The 24226-nt window shown below is 34.8% G+C and overlaps 1 protein-coding gene and 1 pseudogene across 1 annotated transcript in view; one reads left to right on the top strand and one right to left on the bottom strand.

Annotated features, from left to right (window-relative positions):
- The window catches only part of LOC101283131 (hypoxia-inducible factor 1-alpha inhibitor-like), a 124658-nt gene that overhangs the window by 79049 nt on the left and 21383 nt on the right, over positions 1–24226 (bottom strand). The window lies entirely within an intron of this gene.
- On the top strand, positions 19822–19922 carry LOC117199045 (uncharacterized; annotated as a pseudogene).

Raw genomic sequence — 24226 nt, forward strand, 5'->3', positions numbered from 1 at the left:
CCTTTTACATGATATAATTAAATATGAATTAAAACCTGGATTCCTTAGTATTTTGTGGTGTATGCTGGCGGTCGCAGGATGAATCCCCAAGGGGAGAGTATCAGAGAAGATGTCTGGGGAAGAATGTCTCTGGCAGATATCCTAGTGAAAGGCCTTTAGCCCTATTACTTCCAGTTGTAATGCTGATAGGACACAACTAAAACTCAGAGAAGACCAAGGAATGTTACAATGAGAGGAATTGCTGTTCCTATTGTTCTTGCAATTATTTTAATCACATATGCTTTGCTCATAATTGAGCCTTTGGGCTGGGCAAGGTGAATTCTTAACTTAGTTCCTATGGTTCAGTCGACTGTTAATAAAATTGCTTTATCCTCCATAAGCCAGAGAGGTCTCTGCCTTTATTCTAGTTCCCCCAAAGGCCACGGTTTTCAAAAAGACAGTCCTTATCATCCATGTAAGATATGTTTAAGGATATCTATTTGCAGAGTCTTGTTTTTTGGTGCAGTTGCACTAGTATCTGATTTTTTAAAAATGACTTATAAACTATTAAGTGCAAAATTAATTTATTGGAGGTATTATATTACTTGTTTCTGTTTCTCTCATAGTGCTTCAAACCTCGAACTTTAATATGTTGGATAAATAAACAAACAGATATATACAAATGTTGTTTACCTTTTCCTATAAACAGGCATTTTCACACACCACAGAGCACTTAGTATCATTTGAGCTACTTACCTTAATTATCACTTCCTTGACCTCCCTGACTAGGTTAAGTTTCCCATTTTAAATGTTGTCATAGCAAACTGCATTTTTCCTTTCTAGCACTTTACACAGATCTAATTAATTACTTTGCTAGATTATCAGTATAATAAATTATCTTTCCTACTAGATTGTTTGCACCCAAAGTACAATAATCATATTTAGCTTGTTATGACTAATAAGATTCCAATATACTGTTAAATATTTACTGAATGAATAAATACATGTACAATTTGACTCTGCAAAATAGTGAAAGAAACATATGGTATGTTGCTTCTATTTTTGTTTTGGGATTTTATTAGTCTTTGAAATACAATTAATACCTCTTGTACTTACCAAGATGTTCATCACACCTGCATGAAGTCCTAGTAGGAGAAAAACAACCTCCTAGCATGGCATGTAAATCTTCATGAACACATCCTGAACCGGCCTCTGCAAACTTTGACTTCCCATCCTGCTTCTAATTTTCTAGCCACACTAGGCTATTATTCTCTAAACACTTCACACTTTTTTGTTCTTCTGTGAACTACTTCAAATTCTTTGTGGAATAAGAAATATAAGTAAGTGAAGTTATTTAGATAAACTGGTGCCCTTCTTAAGCCATTTCCTCTGCTTTCCTTCCCTCCTTCTCTCCGCTAACCTTGAAGGTCTAGCTCAGATACCCTCTTCTCTGTGAAAGCTTTTCCTGATATTTAGCCCACACTGCCCCTGGAAAACCAGGCAGAATGATTCATTCCCTTTTACTTTTCCATGTTTCCATGGCACTAAGATGCTTCTATGTTTTAACACATCATGTCATAGTCTGTTGTTAATTAATCAATTTCTCTCTCTCTCTCTCTTTTTCTCTCTCTCGGTTGAGAAAGCCAACGACAAGAAGGTGTTGTATCTACCACCACAGTACCAACCACAGTCATGGGCACATAACGTATGCTCAGTAAATTACTGAAGCACCATCATCCATCCAGGACTAAAGGCAGAAATGTGTTCCTCATCTTTAACCCCTCCCTTTTCCTTATCCCAGCTGTTTCAGCACATCCAGTTATTCTTCCTCCACAATAGACCTGTCGTCTATCCATCACTCTATCTCCTCTGTCTCCACCCTGGTCCAGGCCATCATTGTCACTCACTCGGCATACTGCAATTACCTCCTCATTGGTCTCTTCTTATCCACTTCTATCCATTTCAGACCATTCTCTGCACAGCAGCCAATGCATTTCCCTGTGTAAAACACCCTGTGTATTTCACTAAGAATAAAGTAAACCTCTTTGAATGATCCGACCCTCACATCCTGCTCCAATATCACCAGTGCTCATTGAAGTCTGGTGGCACTGGCCTTCTGTTGGCTCCTAGAATATGCCAACTTTTTCTCTATTAATGAATTTTTCCCTTTTGTTCATTCTTCCAGAACTGCACTTCCCCTGGCTATTTGCATTTTTGGGTTCTTCTCATCTATCACATAATAACTAAAGTTAATCTCAGAGAAGAATTCCTGATCACCCCACCCAAAGTAGGTCCCCCTGTTTAAGAACATAAACTCTGGGGCAAGATGGCCAAAGTTTAAGTCTCAGGTCTGCCACTGACTCACTGGGAAAGCTTGGACAAGTTGTTTAATCTATCAGCCCCTTAGTTTCTTCATCTATAAGATGAAAGTGCTAATAGAAATACTGTAAAAAAAATGTATTAATTTACTTAAAATGCTAGAAATTAATTTACATTCCTAAAATAGAGTACAGATTAATACATTTTTTGAAAAAAGTACTCGACATAAGTACTCAATGATTATTAACTATTATTATTGTTATTTACCACCATATGCTATTTATGTGTTTTATAATATTTATCGAAGCCTATGGTTATTGGCTTTGATTATTATTAGCATTTTCACAGCCTATAACTATTACTCCCTCTTACTGAATTGTTCAAACTGGACAGTTCACTTCCTTCTTTGTGTTTCTATTGGACACGCCCAAAATCCATTCATAGTACCTATATGACATGATGGTATTTCCCTCATCTTCCAGACCAGGACACCTTGCAGCCTTATGCATCACAAGACCTTTATAAATATTTGTGCAATAAATGACTAAACAAATGAACTCTGATATAAGGAACAAACATTCTAATAGAGGCCACTGTTTTAGTGATCTATTACTAGTGGCAATATTACTACAAACTTGTCTAAGACAATACATATTTTGGGTTTTGTTTGTTTGTTTTTTTGCAGTACGCAGGCCTCTCATTGTTGTGGCCTCTCCTGTTGCAGAGCACAGGCTCCGGACGTGCAGGCTCAGCGGCCATGGCTCACGGGCCCAGCCGCTCCGCGGCATGTGGGATCTTCCTGGACCAGGGCACAAACCTGTGTCCCCTGCATCGGCGGGCGGACTCTCAACCACTGCGCCACCAGGGAAGCCCAACAATACATATTTATTTTCTCACAGTTTCTATGGGTCAAGAGTTCAAGCACAGCTTATTTGGGTCTTCTCCTTCAGGGTCTCACAAAGCTGCCATCAGGGTATCAGCTAGGGCCGTGGTCTCATCCGAGACTCAAATGGGGAAAAGGTCCACTTCTATGCTCACATGATGTTAGCAGAATCCAGTTCCTTGCAGTCTGTTAATGGATGGTCTCAAGATTCTTGCTGGTTGTCAGCTAATGGTGGACCTCAGTCCCTTGTAACAGGACTTTCTCCATGTAGCAGCTTGGAGCACTGCATGCATCTTCAAAGCCAACAAGGAATAAAAAAATGTCTCAGCAAGGTAGGTGTTACAGTCTTATGTAATGTAATTATGTACACATCATCATATACACCCCTTTGTCTTTGCTGTATTCTATCATTTAGAAGCAAGTCATGTCCTGCATATACTCTGGAGGAGGGGATTATACAAGGGTGTGACCATCAGGAGATAGGAATCATGGGACAACCCTAGAGACTCTCTGTCACAGCCTCCCTGGGAAAGGAACAGCATGGGCCAGAGGAAATGATTCTGGAGTCTGAATAATTCAACATAATGAATCTAAACCAGGCCAAAAAAGAGATATCCCAAACCAAACAAGCTAAAAGTCTTTCAAGTTCATTATCTAGTGCTCATATCTGTGTAGATAATCATGCTTAATTTAGATACAAACAGTACCCAGTTTTCATTCCTTAGTGTGACAGAGAAATCAGTATTATTTATCAGTTTTAATCTATAATAAAATTCTGTATTAATCTATAATTGTTTTATTTTTATATGTATATTTTACATTTACTATTCATAATTTTGTTTTAATTTAATGAAAAATAACTTTATAGTCTCTGGTGTGGAGTTATAAACAGGTAATTTTCTCCCTTAAATTAGTTTTTTTTAAAAAGAGCACAAACCAGGTTCATCTCTGAGAGAAATAATTATTTGGCTGCTCCTTAATGGGTCCACATAGGTATAGTTCAGAAGTACCCTGGCATTTTAGGGATGGACCATACAGACACAAGAAGCTCCCAGTCTCCCCAGCTTCCCACCCCGGCCTCCCCGTGTCCTCAAGTCCATTCTTCATGTCTATATCTCCATTCCTGCCCTGCCACTAGGTTCATCAGTACCATTTTTTTTTTTAGATTCCCTATATATATGTTAGCATACGGTATTTGTTTTTCTCTTTCTAACTTACTTCACTCTGTATGACAGACCCTAGGTCCTTCCAAGAGGGAGGGAATATGGGGATATAGGTATGCATATGGATGATTCACTTTGCCGTATAGCAGACACAAACACAGTACTGTGAAGCAATTATACTCCAATAAAGATGTATTAGAAAAAAGGAGGGCTTCCCTGGTGGCGCAGTGGTTGAGAGTCCGCCTGCCGAGGCAGGGGACATGGATTCGTGTCCCGGTCTGGGAAGATCCCACATGCAGCAGAGTGGCTGGGCCCGTGAGCCATGGCTGCTGAGCCTGCGCGTCCAGAGCCTGTGCTCCGCAACGGCAGAGGCCACAACAGTGAGAGGCCCGCATACCGCAAAAAAAAAAAAAAAAAAAAAAAAGGAAACATGAAAAGGAAAAAAAGGTCACAGTCTCTTGCAAACATGTAGGCACATAACGGTCTCAATCATACCTTTCAAACATAACCTTTGTGCCTAAATGCCAACTACTATGTGATGATCAAGTTGCAACTGCTAGTTTCTATATTAAAGTCCAGAATTTTAAAATAATTCAGGGGAGAATCCAATGACCAAATAAATGAGAACTTTTGTTAAAAAGAGGTATTTTCTTGGGAGAGAGGAATTTAGTTTCAGGACTTCTAAAAAGATATTTGTCCCCAGAAACCTCTTACTAGGGCAAGCACTAAGTTAAATATCCCTTCAGGTATTACTAAAAATAGAAATAACACCAAATAGTAACCAAATAGCTATTGCAGTTCAGAGGATATGCTGAGGATGAACAATACTGGATAAAGTGTGCATGTTTATATTTATGGGTGTATGCTTACGGGTGTGTGTTTTAATGGTCATTTAAAAGTCTTAATTCCATCTAGATATACCATGTTAAAATGACTGAATTTTTCATAGTATGTCAAGTCAGTTTAAACATCCTAAGATTTCTTCCCTTGGTTCCCTGGATATTGAAATGATGTTTATACTATAAAGAATGGTGGAAACATAAAATGTAGCGTTGAAAATGCCCCGGGCTTAGAATAAGGAGCCTGGGATGTGACTTCTAACGCTTCCACTAATTAGTCTTCTGATTTTATCAAACTCCTCCTCTGAAAAGTAGATGAAGAATTGAACTTCAAAAATCACAAAGGCCATTTTCTGCTCTAAAAGGCGACTGATAATACTTTATACCAAAAGTTATCTTGGAAATACTCAAACATCATATTTTGAAATATGTCAATATTTATGAAACTGCTGAAGTTGTCCCACACATGCATTTTAAAACCTCCTTATATGATAAATTCCATGACTCACATTTACTGTAACAACACGGTAGTAAGAATTCTTTTTACTTATTTATTTACTTTTACTTTTTCCCAAGTAAATTTTCTTTCCCTACTGCTGGCTAATCCTTTCAAATAAAGTATCTTAAAAAGGAGTTTTCCTTATAACCAGCTCAGAAACACTTTGGCATCAAATTCCTTGGAGAATATCAGATATGGGATTATTATATTTTACTTTCCTCCCCACAAGGCCATTCCAGGGTAATTTAGTAGAGAATAACCAGCAATGCCCATGTGAGTGGGTGTTTTCTTGGCATCTTCACTGTGGAGTAAAAAATTGTGGAGGCCCATAACAGCCATCTTAGGAATCAAGGTGCACAAAAGGCTTATCACTAATGTATTGAAAAACCATTCTATTTCATCCCCTAAGAAAACAGTCTTTTTTTTTTTATGTACTTGTCATCTGCTTCAGAACCGAAAGCCAAATAGCAGAATTTGACATAAAGCCACAGAAAATTAGTCCTACTAATTGAATGGCCTTTGACACACAGAAGTAGAGCAACACTTGATGCTCAATTTATAAACGCGAAAATTATATGTACAACTTGTGAAGAGACACAACCCAATTTTTCTCCTATTCTAAGGTTGCTTAGACTGTATATTCCTAAACAAAAGAAACCACTAATTGATACACAGGAAAATTACTCTTGCTTCACATAAACTATATGACTAGCAAGCGAGACTTAAAAATACTGAAATGCTTATGGTGTACTCTCAAGATAGACACCGAAGATCAAGTAACTTTGAGAAAATGAGTCCCATTTAACTTAGGAACATTAAATTCACAGGGCCTAAATAAAATGTAGATAGGTCAACACTGATAATATGCATTTATAGTTAGAGAGATCAAACATCTCACTTTACACCTCCTGCTGAGAGCACCCCCTTTTCTCCCCAAATGTGCCCATGTTTGATTGCTAAAATATATGGTCAGCCTGTTTACAGATACCAAAGTCTTACACGCCAGTAGCTAGCAAAGGTTAGAAAACATTCTTAGGCATTGATTAGATGTTTTCATGAGCTACTTCTTCATTTTTCCAATTGTTAACCTTTATGTATAGTCGCACAGAATGTCAAAATTACTCATCCAGGAATCTGTGGGGAGAATCTACTCATGAATATGGAAATGGAAGATTACAGTAGTGGGTCCAACCAGCGATCTTCCTGGTCCAGGACTGTTCTCATGATGGATGCTGAAGCAGATGTTGCAAATTGGCAGCCTGTGAGCTGAAAAAATCCGTAGACACTTTTCGTGAAGCTTGGAACATTTTAAAATTGGCAGATTTCATATAAAATACATATTGATATCTGTCAACATTGACCCAAATTCCCACAGGGCAATAATAGGCGGGACCTAGATAGCAGCTTCGACTTGTGGACAGGGTGCTCTCTGCCATATGACAGTCCCCATGTTTATCCTACACCCAAGCTTCTCTGCTCATTAAATTACATGCCTGGTTCCTATGGGTCATTGAATTTGCTACTTCAGGGTTAGAAAACGAGAGTAGCAGTTGCTGCAATGTTTGCTTCATATCCTAAAGCTATTCCCTTATTTCTTCCTATTTTACCAGGCTTTAGACCTTTTAGTTGCGTGTCTTCCTTTTATTTTTAATTTTTTTTCCTCTAAAGAGTAATATTCTGTAGACATTCATACTAAACTATTTTACTCTTCTTACTTCTCTTGGACATATCTAATCATACCTATGGCCTCAATTCTTAGTGAATATCTAATAAATATATATATCTCTATGCCAGGCTTCTCTTCTGACCCCCCAGGCCAATATATCCAACTATATAGATGACATTTCCATTGCAATATCCTATAGGTACTATCAGCTAAATAGGTCCAAAAACTTATTCATTATCCTTTTCACAAAAACTGCCTGTTTTCTTGTATTCCCCATTTTAGTCACTACATTATCATCTACCTGAAATAAATCCTTGACTCTTCTCTTTTACTTCACTTCTCCTGTTTTGTTGAACCTACATCCCTATCTTTATTTTGCCACACATACTCATGCCTATTTCTATTCTCTTAGTCAGTATCCTTATTACTTAATTGGACTACTGCAATAGTATTTTAGTTAGTTGTTTTCCCTGTATGTAATCTCTCTACCATCTAATCCAGTCTTGATATGCCACCAGATTGATGTTTTTTCAAGTCACAGATATTATTTTATTCCTTATACTTGAATTCATTGAATTCAGAATGAAAGTCCAATTCTCTAAAACAAAAAGTCATTCACAACTTAGTGCTAGTCGGCCTCAAAGCCTATCACTCTATCTTGCCATGTGAAATAGTTCCCTGGAAAAATTATGCCAGTCTATACTTTTGACAGTGATGTGAACTCTTCTTAACAGAGGCAATTGCTACTTTTCCTTGAAGTCTCAGGCCAAGCAGTACACACAGGAAGCCCTACCTTCTTGTCCATTTTGAAGTTAGGTGTTCTCACACTATATATATTCCTCCACCATAGTACATATTATCATTGTATACTCTTTTTTTTTTGCTTGTTTATTTATATGATTTTCAACTGGACTCTCAAAAGTCTTAAGAGACAAGAGTTGTATCTTATTTATATTTGCATTTCAAAACATTTACCAGAGTGCTTGACACAGAGTAAGAACTCAATATAAATATTTTCATTTGATTGATGAATAGGTATTTTAATATTAAATAGTTCAATGGTCTTCGAAAACTGGAAGAACTTACTTGACGATGCTACTTAAGTCTGCCAACCCATTCTCTGAAAATGCTAGCCTATTTAGAGTTCCCTTTTAGAAAAACAAAAATCGTAAAATTACTTCTTTAAAATTTTAGGAGTGAGGATGGTGCCTTTACTCATATGATAATATTTGTCAATAATATTTATAGACCCCCTACACATAACAAAAGTGATTTTATAGAGATAAATCATATATCCATTCTCAGTTCTTATTTTTACTGACTGAATAGCTCTAACTAGTATTTTTTTTTTTTTTTTCGGTACGCAGGCCTCTCACAGTTGTGGCCTCTACCGTTGCAGAGCACAGGCTCCGGACACGCAGGCTCAACAGCCATGGCTCACGGGCCTAGCCGCTCCGCGGCATGTGGGATCTTCCCGGACCGGGGCACGAACCCGTGTCCCCTGCATCGGCAGGCGGACTCTTAACCACTGCGCCACTAGGGAAGCCCTTTTTGTTTGTTTTTAATTTTTGGCCATGCCCTGTGGCATGTGGGATCTTAGTTCCCAGACCAAGGATCGAACCTGTGCCCCCTGCAGTGGAATCACGAAGTCTTAACCATTGGACCACCAGGGAAATCCCAGCCCTAACTAGTTTATGTTCACCCGTGCAAGATGATCTCTTTACAGTCATGCTTTTTCTCAACTCTGGCTTTAGAGTGGTTATGGCACCTGCAACCTTGGATTTATAAACTTAATCTGGTGCACTTTCTTTCTTTATCCAAAAAATGTCATTATATAAAACGAATCTAAGCTGAAGCAAAATTGCTTTTTACTCTCATTGTTTTGTAAAATAAAACTTAAAATATGGGGTTGAGGATAAGTGGTCATCTGAGTACATTTTTCAAAACAACACTTTGAAAAATGTAGCTCAAATTTGATTCAGCCAAAAACGTTAAGGAATATTTATTCTTCTCCTTAAAGTTCTTATCATGGTTTTCCTTTAACCCAGTAATACTTACAGTCTAACATTTGTTGTCTTGAATCTCTTGACATGTTTAGATGAGTACTGTATCCTAAGTAGGCATCTTTCTGGCAATAAAGTTGGTAATTAACAAATATCAGATCTTACAGCAGCATTGGTAAGCAAGTATTTGGGTAGAAAGAGTGAAAGATGAAAGGGTATCAAGAGTTTTATAGAAATTTTCTCTATGCCCTTTAAATTTATGCTATTTAGAACGTTTTCAAAATAACATGACTTAATATCTTTTAATCTAAACCTTGTATTGTAGGCTGATTAATGCCTCCTTTGTGAGGTCCATGTTCTAATTCCCAGAAACTGTGAATATGTTGCCTTACAAGGGAACTTTGCAGATGAGATTAACTTCAGGATCTTGCTACAGGAAGATTATTTTGGATTATCCAGGTAGACCCAGCATAATTACAAGGATCTTTATAAGAAGGAGGTAGGAGGGTCAGAAAGCGTGAAGGCAATGTGATAATGAAAGCAAATATCTGAGTGATATACTTTGAACAACAGAAAGGGGCCATAAGCCAAGGAATGCAAATGACCTCAAGAAGCTAGAGAAGGCAAGAAAACAGAGTCTCCCCTAGAGCGTCCAGTAGGATCCAGCCTGCAGACACCATGTCTTTATCCCAGTGAAACTGATTCCAGACTTCTGGCCTCCAGAATCGTAAGAGAAATAAATTTCTCTTACAAGCTGCTAAGTTTATGGCAATTTTTACAGTAACAATAAAAAATTAATATATCTTGTTTTTTCTTAAAAAGTGTGTTGAAATAAAACTTGTATAGCTTGTAACTTAGTATAAAAATTATAAATAAATGACTTAGAATAATACCATGACCTGATTTTTTAAAATTAAAATTTGAACATTAATTCAAGCGGCATTGAATGTCTAATGACATAAGTGGCACACGCTAACAACGGGAGAAACTTCAAAACAGTATCATGTAGAATACACACTTCGGAGTGAAAGTCATAGTGCTTTATGCCTGGCCGTACTGCTTACTAGCTGAATGACATTGTGCAAGTTATTTGCCTTTTGTAAGTGTCAATTTTCCCATCTGTAAAATTAAAACGTTAGCTACCATTAATAATGTTATAGGAATTAAATTATAATAATGACAACTTAAACATAAATAGTAATTTTTATGTGCCAGGGAGTGTTCTAAGCTCTTTCTATCTATGAACTCACTTGATATTAACAAAAACTTTATCAAGTAGGGACTATTTTTATTCCCATTTTACAGAAGAGGAAACTGAGGTGTTTAGTAACTCTTCCAAGGTCACATAACTAGTAAGTAACAAAGGGAGTATTCTAAACCAAAGTTTGGTAGCATACTCCATGCTATTAACCACCGCATTAAACTTGGGCCAGTACCCATAGAAAGAGCATAACTAGCTGCATTATTAAAGTTCCTTATGTCTGAACTTAAGAGTTCTTTACTTTTTTCACCTAAACTCACTTTAAGGAAAACATTTTCAGAATCACAGAGATCTTTAAATAATCCCTGCTAGGTTGATCTCCAAGGTCCTTACAGGCTCAATGAGCCTATAAGATGGTCACTGTCAGCTCTCAAAGGTGTTGGGTGGTCAAAGTTCCCTATCCAAGGAGATAAAACTCTTGTATGTCCAGATGTTTTGATTAACTGACCACTTCTATCCTTTCCAGGCCACTGAATCTATAATTAATCTACCCAGAGAAACATTTTTAAAAATCTTAATTTAAAATATCATTGTTCCAAAGGATAAAAATGATTTGTCATTGGAAAAATACTTGGTCATGAATTAATTCCAGCTTGTCTTTTCTAGAAGTATGCTTATTTTAACATAAGTCAAAAGTTCCACTTCAGTACAAGATGTAGAAGGAAAAATACAACCACCCCTAAAAAGGTCTTAATGGGATTTTTAGCAGTTTATTTTTATCTTCAAAGGAACTGAGAGAATATTTCTAAAGGAAAGCATAAAATGTTTCCCATTCTACCCAAAGCATTTGTATTTTCAGAGTGGCACTTTAGCCCACTGTGTTCGTATTAATTTTCAGTGCTGTGAGCAAGAACGGCAGTGTATATTAACACCTCATCTATAAAGGGAATGCTGAGGCCTTTCTCAAGGTATTAGTCACCGCACCTTGGGAACACTGTTGTGCTTCTGCTGTTGGCTTCAACGCGGAAGGATGCACATGCTTTGATTCTTAATGAAACATGCATATGATCAAATTCGTCACCAAGAGCCCTGAAGCTTCAACAACTTTTCCCAAGCTCAGAAGGATCTTCCAGGCATCTTCTGTTGTTTAAACACCATTGTTCTATGCTGTATAAAACATCACTTCCCAAATAGAATGTTGGAAAGAGAATTATAATGTGAAGGAGGGAGGTCTTTCTTAAAGGGTTTTGTATGTTTAGCACCCTTATTAAGATCTTCAAACCTGATATTCCCTAAGGTTTAGTTTTCACAAATCAGAATTTAAAACTTCAGTTCAGCTTATTTGTCTCTCTCATTTTCTAGGTTGTAAATTATTAAGGGTAAAGACTATACCATATTCATTTTTGTAACCCAAGCACTAAGAATTAAAGATTCCACCATAAAAGTCATTCAACGACATTAAGTGTAAAGAAGAAAGAAACCAGAATCAAAGAAATCTCCCTTCCTTAGGTATTTGCTACCTATTAGATATTGATTTATATATTCTCTGCCTAAATAAATATTCAGATCTTTCCAGTCTAAAAAATATTCATAAGCTTTCCTTAACACTGACAACTTTTTGGTTGACTCAGTTCCATTTCCTTTTCCTTCCACTATCGAATTCCTGAAAAGAGTAGCCTCTATTCTTTGGGTTTTTTTCTTCAAAATGTGTTCACTTCTTAGCTCCTGCCAACTGTTTCCTTCTCTCAATTTTCTACACAATTATTCTACTCAAGTTTACCAACTACTTCCTGGTTATTATTTTTATTTCTACTCCTTAATCATTATTTCATAACATTTCACACTGTTGCTCACACATTTCTCTTGGAACTATTTCCTCTTGGCTCTTCATCTTTGCTATCTCAGCCCCCCCTCACCCCGCAACTTTCATAAAAGAGCAATCTTTCTACTGATATCTTTAAAGCTCTTACTTCAGTCTTTTGTTCTCACTCTGTAATCTCTCCCTTGGCAATCTCATTTATCGTTTTCTATCTCCTGAATTTTTCTACCAAGTTTCAATGCCATATTGTGAACTGGCTACTTCTCCTTTGCCTCTCCCAATTATAGAAGCTGAAACATTAAAATTTTCATCTTGCGTAGTCCCAGTGCTGGTTTTATAAGTGACAGTCTTTGCTGACACACCTTTTCAGCTTTTTTTTCATCCTTCTCCCTTTTTTTGCTCTAAATGTGGATGTGATGGCTGAAGACACAGTGGTCATTTTGTGGCCATGGAGACAAAGGCTAGGAATGCTGGAACAGGAAGACATATAGTACTTGTGTCCCAACGTAAAAGGTGAGGATCACTCAGCTTTTAATCCAATTCATGTATTTCAAAGCCTTTCAATCCGTAAGGCTAAAGCAAAGGCTTGAATAACAAAATCAGATTAACACTGAAGCACTTACACCAAGCGCAAAGAATTTTTCACACAAAGAATACAAAACTCAAAGATCTTTCTGTTTTGGATTGGCTACCCAAGCTGGGGATTGTGTACTGCAAATGAGTCCCATGTCATTAGTCCAGTACCCATACAGACCAAGTGAACATTTACATATGAAAAATTGTATGCTGTATCTTCAGATTAAAGCCATATCCAAGCTTGTCTCCTTCTTTTTTTTTTTTTAATTTCTTCACTGATCAAACTTGTCTTCTTCAAAGGTTGTGCCACTGACTACAATGAATGCTACAGATTATTTGTTTTATTAGTTCATAAATTCCTTCAACAAACATTGAACACATGCCATGAGACTATATGCTAGGTAGTGAGGATACAGAAATGAGTAAAGCATGGTCTCCTCAACCACAGCGGGCAACTCACTTTAGCTTATGTAACGTATTGATAAAGTGGTGAAGGAGTATTATTGACTGAACGTTGATGTGCTTGTGTAAATTCTGGGCTTAGTGGATGACCATACCTAACCCAGTACTGCTAAGGGAACTTCATATCTCCCCAACTACATTGATTCAGCCCAGATAAGTTTAAATTTACTATTTCTGTTTAGTTGTTTTATGAGAACATCAAGTTCACATACCAATAAAAAATAAAGAGGTGGGTTGGGAACAGATTTGGGTCAGAGGAGAAAAAGCAATTGTTATTTATGAAGATTGAGCTATCCATTTATCTATCATCTACATATCCTGTAACTTCTTGGGGTCAGCGTATTTCTTTACTCAATTCTGAATATGAAGAATTTCAAAACTTCCCACTACTATTCTTTTCATTTTCTTCATCTCTGTATGAAATAGATTTGCTGTCTCCACTGAGTTATTAGATCTTGCAGACAAGCTCACTAAAAAATGTTGTCAAGAGAGGGGAACTTGACTATACCATGAACTCTCTCTATATATCCTCAGCCTGTTAATATAGTGGCTCATACTCTAGGGGGAAAATGGCCGGATTGATATGCTATCTTCCTTGCATAGTTGTCCATGTATGAATTTATCTGTCTTCAAGTATTAGATGTTGAATCAGAACAAGAATGATTATTGCGTAGTAATTAACAATTGCAGGTGAAACTTTATTTTTGATGATGGAGATGACAATGATGGTCATCCCTGAAACAAAAGACTTATGATTTGTGATTATATAACCATCTCATTTGTTTACCTCTTCCATAAAGCTTGCCCAATGATGTCAGTTCCAAGTATTATTTCTCTTTTCTGACTTCATGGCACTGATTTCTTATAACTCGTCATTGACAACCATAGTTACTAGCACTTTTCTTCAAACCAATGAATATATATTCATTGTCACTTTTAAGCAAGGGAGTTTGCTAGGCACTGTGGGGAATATGGGTTGACCAATTAAGGAGTAAATTGACATATTCATAAAATATTAACCTAAAATGGATTATGAAATATGATATAAAATATACAAAAGGGGGCTTCCCTGGTGGCGCAGTGGTTGAGAATCTGCCTGCCAATGCAGGGGACACGAGTTTGAGCCCTGGTCTGGGAGGATCCCACATGCCACGGAGCAACTAGGCCCGTGAGCCAAAACAACTAAGCCTGTGCGTCTGGAGCCTGTGCTCCACAACAAGAGAGGCCACCATAGTGAGAGGCCCGCGCACCGCGATGAAGAGTGGCCCCCGCTTGCCACAACTAGAGAAAGCCCTCGCACAGAAACGAAGACCCAACACAGCCAAAAATAAATTAATTAATTAACAAAATCCTACCCCCAACATCTTCTAAAAAAAATAAAATAAAATAAAATAAAATATACAGAAGGGGCACTTGACTTTATAGAGAAAGACAATGCAGAGTCAAAATGTACACTTAGAAAACACATTCATTGTAGATATGATTCCATTTCCTGAGAGCTTTATTCCAAATATATTTAATCTTATGTTAAACACAGTCATAAGTAACTGGTTCACTTGAAATTTGGACTGGCGAAAACTCATGATATCTAATAATACTCAAATGCTGTCCCTTTCTAAGGGTTTCTATTTCAATGAATAGTCAAGTTGGCACCAAGCCACTTTCTCGTCTTTTATTGCACAATTGTTGGTAGATTCCCTTAGGCACGATCATCTGGGAGACGTTTCTGCCTTTGTTATTTTCACATGCACATAATGAAAAATCCTCTAGAATTTTAGATATAACAAGTGTTTCAGTTCCTTGAGCTAAAGGAATCCAACAGACATATACAAATACATACACACACACACACAGATATACTCACACATTTATATATAAACACCCACTCCCACACCACACCTTATTTCCTAGGTCAAAGAAGAACAAGTAGAAAATACTCAAGGAGCACATCAGGAGACAGAAAAACCGCAACAACAAAAAGAGACACAACCACTAAAATATTGTCATTAGGAGTTACTAAAGATAAAGGACATACCAGTCCCTGTTTTATAACGTTGACATTTACAACCACAATTTTGAATCACCAAGGAAAATGTAACTTATGGTCATTGTTATGGTTACAAAGTAAGGGAGAGGTATGTGTATAACACTTCAGCTAGAATGCCATCAAACTATTATAAAATTAAGAATACTTCACTACTCAAAATAATAAAAATCACTTATAATATTTAGGAGATTATTTCCCAAATTTTCCACAAAAAGGAGGTTTTAATATACTGCCTTGAGCTTATCTTATCATTTTGAATTTTTACTGCTCTCCTGTGTATTTATAGCTTGGCTCTCTGAATTAGATTTTGAGCTCTCTGGGCAGGAACTAATATATATTTACATCATTCCTCTTTAGGAGAAAGTATAGAAATGTTTATTTTTTAATATTCTCTTACAGAGATATAAAAACATAAAACCCGTATTTTATATTATTTTAAAGCACAAAACTCTGAAATAAACTCTAGTTCAAACATAAGAGAGAATACTTTTTAATCATTAGATTAAGACTGCTCATTCTCAGTGACATGAGGGTGAGATTGGAAATAGAATATCATTAAGTCAATGATTTAGATGAAGGATAATAATTTGCATTTGTAGTGCAGAGCACATTTCATTCACGAAGAGGATGAGTAACTAGATTTGTTTTCCTTCCCCATAAATTACTAGAATTCAAGTGGCATAGTAATTATGAGTGGACTGACTGCTTTTCATGTTTGCCACCTTGGTTTTCAGAGCTACTTGCAGCATTTAATATAGCATTTATGTGAGCTCCCAAATTTGGGTTTCAATGATACTTTCCACGTTTTGAAAAAATCCAACTTTAAGTCAGTTGTACAGTAAAATATTTGGTCCCAAGTATCAACTATGTGCTTTGTTTATATAGTTTAGGCTGGGCTTTTTAAAGGCCTGAGTGTTTAAATAACGTAATTTATGAGATAAGTTTCTCTCTACCTCCTTAGTACAGTAAGAAATGAGTGAAATTAGAATATTAACAGAGACAAAAATTGGGTCATCAATGCATAGATAACCCCTTTTGTAATCCAAAGACATTTTCCAAAAGCAATCAGAACATGTTAAGTTTTGAACTGAAATCAAATGGCTTGATTTTCCAAGGTGAATTGAATGTTTAAGAGATATTTGTAAAACTCTGCCATAGTTTTTCCCCTGTATATTTTACCAGAATTTTACTTTGTATCCCAAAATTGCAAAAGCTTTTGGATTTGAGTTCCTGGGGTCAGTGAGGTGGCATTATAAAACATATGTGCAATAGTGGCATAAACTGAGGTGCACCTGCAAAAGGAGGTAATCATCTCTTGCTGCTCTTAGGTCTCAAATTATTTCTCAGCTTCTCTGAAAAATAAAGAGCAGCTCCATGAAGGTTTGTTTTAATTTCCACTTTAGTTTCCAATGGACATCCTTCATTGTTATGTTACTTACACATACGCTATACCACATAGCATGATTTAAAAATACATTAATATAGAAGCTATTGTTTTACTAAAATAGGGCTTTGTGACATGGGCATTTCTCATTATTTATTTCTCCCTGTCTAAATATATTATACATAATTGACTCCTTTTATAGAAACACTATTTTCCTCTTTGAAGCCTGATATAGTAATTTTCAAATCTCTCTGAGATCTGCACATCTTAGTCAATGGTTGATATCAGTTAAAGTCATTATTGGGATAAATCTAAAGATGAAGACCTAAACTTGAATAAAAGAAAATCATTACAAGAGAATCTGTTCTCTTAAATTCACTGAAAAAAAAATATAAAATTTACATTTTCCTATTTTTTTTAATGTTTGGTGAGAAAAGAGAAATACATGAGTCCAAGAGGAAAATCTTTTGAAAATAAACTTTGTGCCAATAGGATAATAATTTGAATTAAGTAGGATTAACACTATCAAAAGGTGATGTTTAAATGTTAGTTTTTAAAGTGTTATGTAAAAAATCATGATGTATCGACCCTAAGAAACCATCCAAAACAAAAACAATAAGAAAAAATAGAATTGTAATTTCATCTTTAATGAAACTAAAACAAATTTATAACTCTCAATATATAAAAAAGGGTTGCAAATATAGTGAAGATCAAACAGGTAAGAAAACTGTACCTGCAGCTGCAGATTTCAGAAAAACAAAGGCATCAGAATATAATTCTCCAAAGTTGATGGCACACCATGAGGGGATGAAACTAATGACTCCTTGTTTTATACAACAGGAATGAAATTTACCAGTCAGCAGTGGAATCCCCAGAAGCTCAACTTGATACCAACCTAAAGCACAGGGAGATGGGCTGAAAGAGAACTCAAAACTACTCCCACTATCTGCCCAAAACAGTGTCAATAGAGTGAAGGTTAGATACTCTTTAAGCCAGTATCTTTGGACTGAGAGGGAATAATGGCTTAAAGAACTCACTAACGGTCAATGCTCTGTCTTGGGGAAGTTAAGTTTAAATACTTCCCAGCATAGAATACAGTCCTGGCTTTGAAATAACACAAAAGCCAGCCCTTTGCTGTCTATAAGAGAGACACCTAAAACAGAGTAACACAGAATGACTGAAAATAAAAGGCATATCTGGAAAAGAAAAACCACTCCTCCCCCCAAAAAAGCATGGGTTACCCTTAATAACAGTTCAAGGTAAACAGTAAAAAACAAGTCAAAGAAAGGTTCTATAAAATGATAAAGAGTATAATCTCCAATAAGTACTTTGGAATATTTATTCGCCTAATAACATACGATCCAAATACATAAAATAAAAACTTAAGAAATGTAAGGATAATTGTCAAAAGTACCTTAGAAGTAGGAATATTTAATTTACTTCACTTTGTCTGAGATAAATCAAGGAGTTAATATATGTTAAAAAGCAGATGATCAAAAGCAAACTTCACATGCAGATGTGAAAAGTGTATGTGCTCTTAAAATTAAGGCCTCATTTTTAAGTGCTCATGGAATATTCAAACACACACACCTAAATTTTGCCTATATATGAGTAATAAAAAAACCTATAAAGAATTTTTTTGAAATAGTACTAAGACAGTTATGGTAAGTAAAGTAAGTCAGACAGAGAAAGACAAATACTGTGTGATTTCACTTATATATGGAATCTTAAAACAAAATATGTAGAATCTTTAAAAACAAAATAAACAAACAAACAACAAAACAGAAACAGACTCATAATACAGAGAGCAAATGGGTGTTTGCCAGAGGGGAAGTGGGTGGGGGGATGGGCAAAATAGGTGAAGGGGATTAAGAGGTACAAACTTTCAGTTATAAAATAAATATGGGGGCGTAGTGTACAACATAGGGAATGCAGTCAATAATATTGTAAAAACTTTGTATGGTGACAGATGGTAACTAGACTTATTGTGGTGATCATTTTATAATGTATAAAAACATCAAATTAATATGTTGTACACCTGAAACTAATATAATGTAAGTCATTTATACTTCAATAAAAATAAATTTAAAAAAACCTCGTCAACCATGAATTACAAACCCGATAATAATAATAACAAAATACTATCTTGACATTTTATTACTGTTTCTTAAACAACTCTTCTGTCAAAAAGAAGATAATATTAAAATTATGACATATTTCAAAATACTTATAATAAAGTAATAAATATCAAATGATATGGGTTATAGCTAAAGAAGTATTAGAAGAAAAATCATAGCCTTAAAACATATTTATAAACAGTATAGGATAAAAATAAATATAATAATCATCCAACTTAGAATGTTTCAAATAAAGAAACATAAATAAACTAAGAAAACCAAGTGAAGGCATTAACAACAATAATTAATAAATGAAGAACAGAAAATATAACATATCTAATAATTTGTCTTAAAAATACTTTGCTTAACCTGATTAAAAAGTGAGCAAACACAAATGCATAAAATCAGTAATGGGGAGAAAACCACAAATGAAGAGGAAATTAAGGGAGTCATAAAGGGACTAATTTATAAACTTCATATATATAAGCTCTAAAGTAGATAATTTTCTAGGAAAAAATAATTACCAAAACTGACTTTATACCTTATTTCATGGGAAAATATAGCTGTCAAAGAGCAATACCACCTCCAACACACCCCCTCATGCCAGGACTAAAAGTTGCAAGGAAGATTTCTACCAATTATTTAAAGAACAATTAATGGCAAAGTCATTTCCAGAACACAGAGAAAGAAGCGATACATTTTCAATTTTTTAATAAAACTAACATAACATTAATATCAAGACCACACACACACACACACACAAAAACAACTACAAGGAAATTTCATCTGTGAATGTCAATGTAAAAGTCTTAAATAAAATACTGACAAACAGAATCCAACAGAACATTAAAAAATTAACATAGGGTCCCTTTGGCAGCACGTATACTAAAATGGGAAACATACAGAGATTAGCATGGTCACTGCACAAGGATGACATGGAAATTCATGAAGCCTTCCATATTTTTCTTTTACAAGAGAACTCCCATAAGTGCATCAGCAAATCCCTCAACAGAAACCCTGCAGGCCAGGGGAAAGTGTGATGATGCCTTCAAAGTGCTGAAAGAAAATGACTGCCAACTAAGAATACTTTACCAGAAAAGCTGTTTTTCAGAAATGAAGGACAGATAAAGACTTTCTAAGACAAACAAAAGATGAAGGAATTCAACACTGGACCTGCCTTACAAGAAATGCTAAAAGGAGTTGTTCAAGCTGAAATGAAAGACACTAATTAGTAACATGAAAACATATGAAAATATAAAACACACTGTTAAAAGTAAGTATATAGACAAATTAAGAATATTCTAATACTCTAATATGGTGGTGTGTTAATCACTTAACTGTAGCATAAAGGTTAAAGGATAGAGTATTAAAAATAAATATAGTTACAATAATGTGTTAATGGATATGTAATATAAAAAGATGTAAATTGTAACATTAAAAACATAAAAAAGGGAGAGGGAAGAGTAAAAGAGAAGAGTTTTTGTATGCAATCGATGTTAAGCTATTATCAGCTTAAAATAAACATATCTATAAGATTTTTAATGTAAGGTAAACCATAAAGCAAAACCCTATAGTAGTTACACACAAGATAAAGAGAGGAGAATCAAAGCATACCAGTAAGGAAAATCATCAGTTAACAAAGAAAGACATGAAGGGAGGAAAAATGAGAGAAAGGAATTACAAAACAGCCAGAGAACAACTACTAAAATGGCATTAGTAAGTCCTTATCTATCAGTAATTACTTTAAATGTAAATGGATTAAACTCTTCAATCAAAAGGCATAGAATGACTGAATGGATATATGACAAGCATCATATCAGGAGTGAAAGGTTGAAAGCCTTTTCTCTAAGATCAGGAACAAGAGAAGGGTGCCCACTATCCCTACTCCTATTCAAGGTACTACTCCTAGTACCAGAAGTCCTAGCCAAAACAATTATGTAAGAAAAAGAAATGAAAGACATCCAAATCAGAAAGGAGAATGAAAGTGTCTGTTTGCAGTTGAAATGATCTTATACATAGAAAATGCTAAAGATTCCTCAAAAAATGTTTTAGATTCAGTAAAGTTGCAGAATACAAAATCAACATACAAAAATCAGCATCATTTCTACACACCAACAATGAACTATCTGAAAAAGAAATAAAGAAAACCATTCATTTACAATAGCATCAAAATAAGAAAATACTTAGGAGTAAATTTAACCAAGAAGGTGAAAGATCTACATATCAAAAACTATAAAACACTGATGAAAGAAATTAAAGAAAACACAAATAAATGGAAAGATATTCCATGAGCATGGATCAGAAGAGTTAATATTGTTAAAATGTCCATATTACCTACACCAAAGCCATCTATAGATTCAATAATCCCTATGAAAATTCCAATAGCATTTTTCACAGATATAGAAAAAACAATACTACAATTTATATAAAACCACAAAAGACCCTGAATAGCTGAAACAATCTTGAGAAAGAACAAAGCTAAAGGCAAAACATTGACAGGGGAATGGATAAAGAAAATATGTATACATTATATATATGTATACATTAATACATAAATTAATTTAAAATATATAAAATATATTTGGACATGTATATGTGATATAAATATTATATATATAATATTTTATATACACACACAATGAAATATTATTCAACCATAAAACAAAAGGAAATCCTGCCCTTTGTGACCTGGATAAACTTGAGGGCACTATGTTACATGAAATAAGTCAGACAGAGAAAGATAAATACCGTATAATATCACTTTTATATAGAATCTAAAAAAGCCACACTCATAAGAACAGAAAATAGATTGGTCAATTCCCGGGGCTAGGGGCAGGGAAAATGAGATCTTGGTCAAAGGGTACAAACTTCCAGTTATAAGAGGAATAAGTTCTGGGGATTTAATGTACAACACAGTGACTGTAGTTAACAATGCCATACTATATACTTGAAAATTGCTGAGACAGTAAATCTTAAATGTTCTTACCATAAAAACAACAAAAACATGGTAATTATGTGAGGTGAAGGTTGTGTTAACTAACCTTATTGTGGTATTTATTTGGCAATATATATGTGTATCAAATCATCACATTGTATACCTTAAACTTAAACATTGTTATGTATCAATTATAGCTCAATAAAGCTGGGGGAAAAAAGATTAATACACCATAATCCACGACCTGGGATTGATACGCTCAAAAGGAATATCACAAAACATCATGACAGATGCTAACAATATATTTGATAATGTTTAAAAAATATATGCTTTTTTTTTTTTTTTTTTTTCAGTACACGGGCCTCTCACTGTTGTGGCCTCTCGCACTGCAGAGCACAGGCTCCGGACACGCAGGCTCAGCGGCCATGGCTCACGGGCCCAGCCGCTCCACGGCATGTGGGATCTTCCCAGACCGGGGCACGAACCCGTGTCTCCTGCATCGGCAGGTGGACTCTCAACCAGTGCGCCACCAGGGAAGCCCTTAAAATATATTCTTTAAAAAAATTTAATAATAAAGGAATAGAAGAATACCTTGTTAACATTATAAAAATGCATATCTGACAAAATAAAGATCATATTTACTGATGCAGCTCTACCAGTATTCTCCTTAAGGTTCAGGGAGAAGAAATTTTTGCCCACTATTATTTAACATTTTTCTAGGTAAAATATGGAAGAATACATAATGGGTTGTTAACATGGGTTATTTAGGGTGGAGAGATGCTGTGGAATAAGGGAGAAAAAAGGGGGAAAAAGGAAGGCAAATAGAAAAAAAATTTCTTTTAAATCTACAAGGAGCATGCATATGATTATGTTTATGTAAACATGTATCAGCATATCTATGTGTGTATATATATATATATATATATATATATGCACACATAATCAAGTTAAACTATCCTCAAAAAAAAATAATAATAACCACAGAAACTGCTATCATGTTTTGTAGCAATGCTTCTCAAACTGTACTGGTGAAAGGCCAATCTTTTATTTTCACTTTATCATGGTTAGATAATTTTAAACAATACAATAAAAATGAATTGCTAAAAGAGTGTCACAACAACAATGGATGTCACAAACAGTCAAATTGCTCTAAAAGTTTCTAAATGTTTGCTTTTAATTTTTATTCTTATCTTACTAGAGACCAGTATCAGTCTATGGGCTGTTTTACACAAAGGAAGACTCAAAAAATGCAAAAACATCCTCTTCTCTTGGACAGAAAGATTCAACTTCAAAATGAAGCTAATTCCCTTTAAATAAATCTCTATATATTATTAAATCACCTTAAAAGTTCCCAAGAGTTTTTGGAGCTATATAGATTCCAAATTCACATGAAAAAATAAACCAACTGATTTTGTCAAAAATAACTCTGGAAATGAAGACCAATGATGAGGGATTAGACCTACCAGCCATGAACATATTTTAGATCTACAATAATTGAAATAGAACAATAATGGTACATGAATAGACACACAAATCAATGGAATTATAATAGAAAGTCCAAATATAGATGCAAACATTTTTAGAAATTTAATTTAGATAAAGTTGGCCCTTCAAATAAGGGATATATTAAAGACTGGATTATTAAAAATTAATGTTGGAACAATATGGAAGAAAATAGACTGGATTTGTGTATCAATTATTATAGAAATTATATCTTTATACAAAATATTTTAATTTAAAATATTAATCCATAAATTCTCTAGAATAAAACATAGGGTTTTTAAAAATAATCTCAGTGAGAAAAGCCTTTTTATGTAAAATACATAAACTAAGAGGTGATTTAAGAAAAGGGTGGTAAGTTTACCTACACTTTGAAAAATTTGCATAGTAAAACAAATACCTTAAACAAAATTAGACAGTAAACTGCAAACTGGGAAAAAATTGCAACTCATATCACAAAAGTTTCAATTATTTATATGTAAGTAATATCTACAAATCAATATAAAACATAATAACAATGGAAAAAGTAATCAAATGCTATTAAGAGTTCACAGAAAATGATAAATGAATAAATCTTAAACATGAAAAAATGCTCATCTTTACCCTTAAAAAGAGAAGTGTAAATTAAAATAATAATGAATTACCATTTTGATCTTTGGCAAAAATCAAAAAGTTCAGTAAGGCATTGTGTTGAAAAGAGCATGGGAAAAACAGTACTCTTATTAACTGTTAATGGAAATATATAGCATTGTATAGATAACTTGTCAATATTTATTAAAAATTTCAAGATTTACATACTCTTTAAATCAGTATTTCAATGTTTAGGAATATCCT

The sequence above is a fragment of the Orcinus orca genome, chromosome 8 (genome assembly GCF_937001465.1).
Source record: "Orcinus orca chromosome 8, mOrcOrc1.1, whole genome shotgun sequence".
NCBI lineage: Eukaryota > Metazoa > Chordata > Mammalia > Artiodactyla > Delphinidae > Orcinus > Orcinus orca.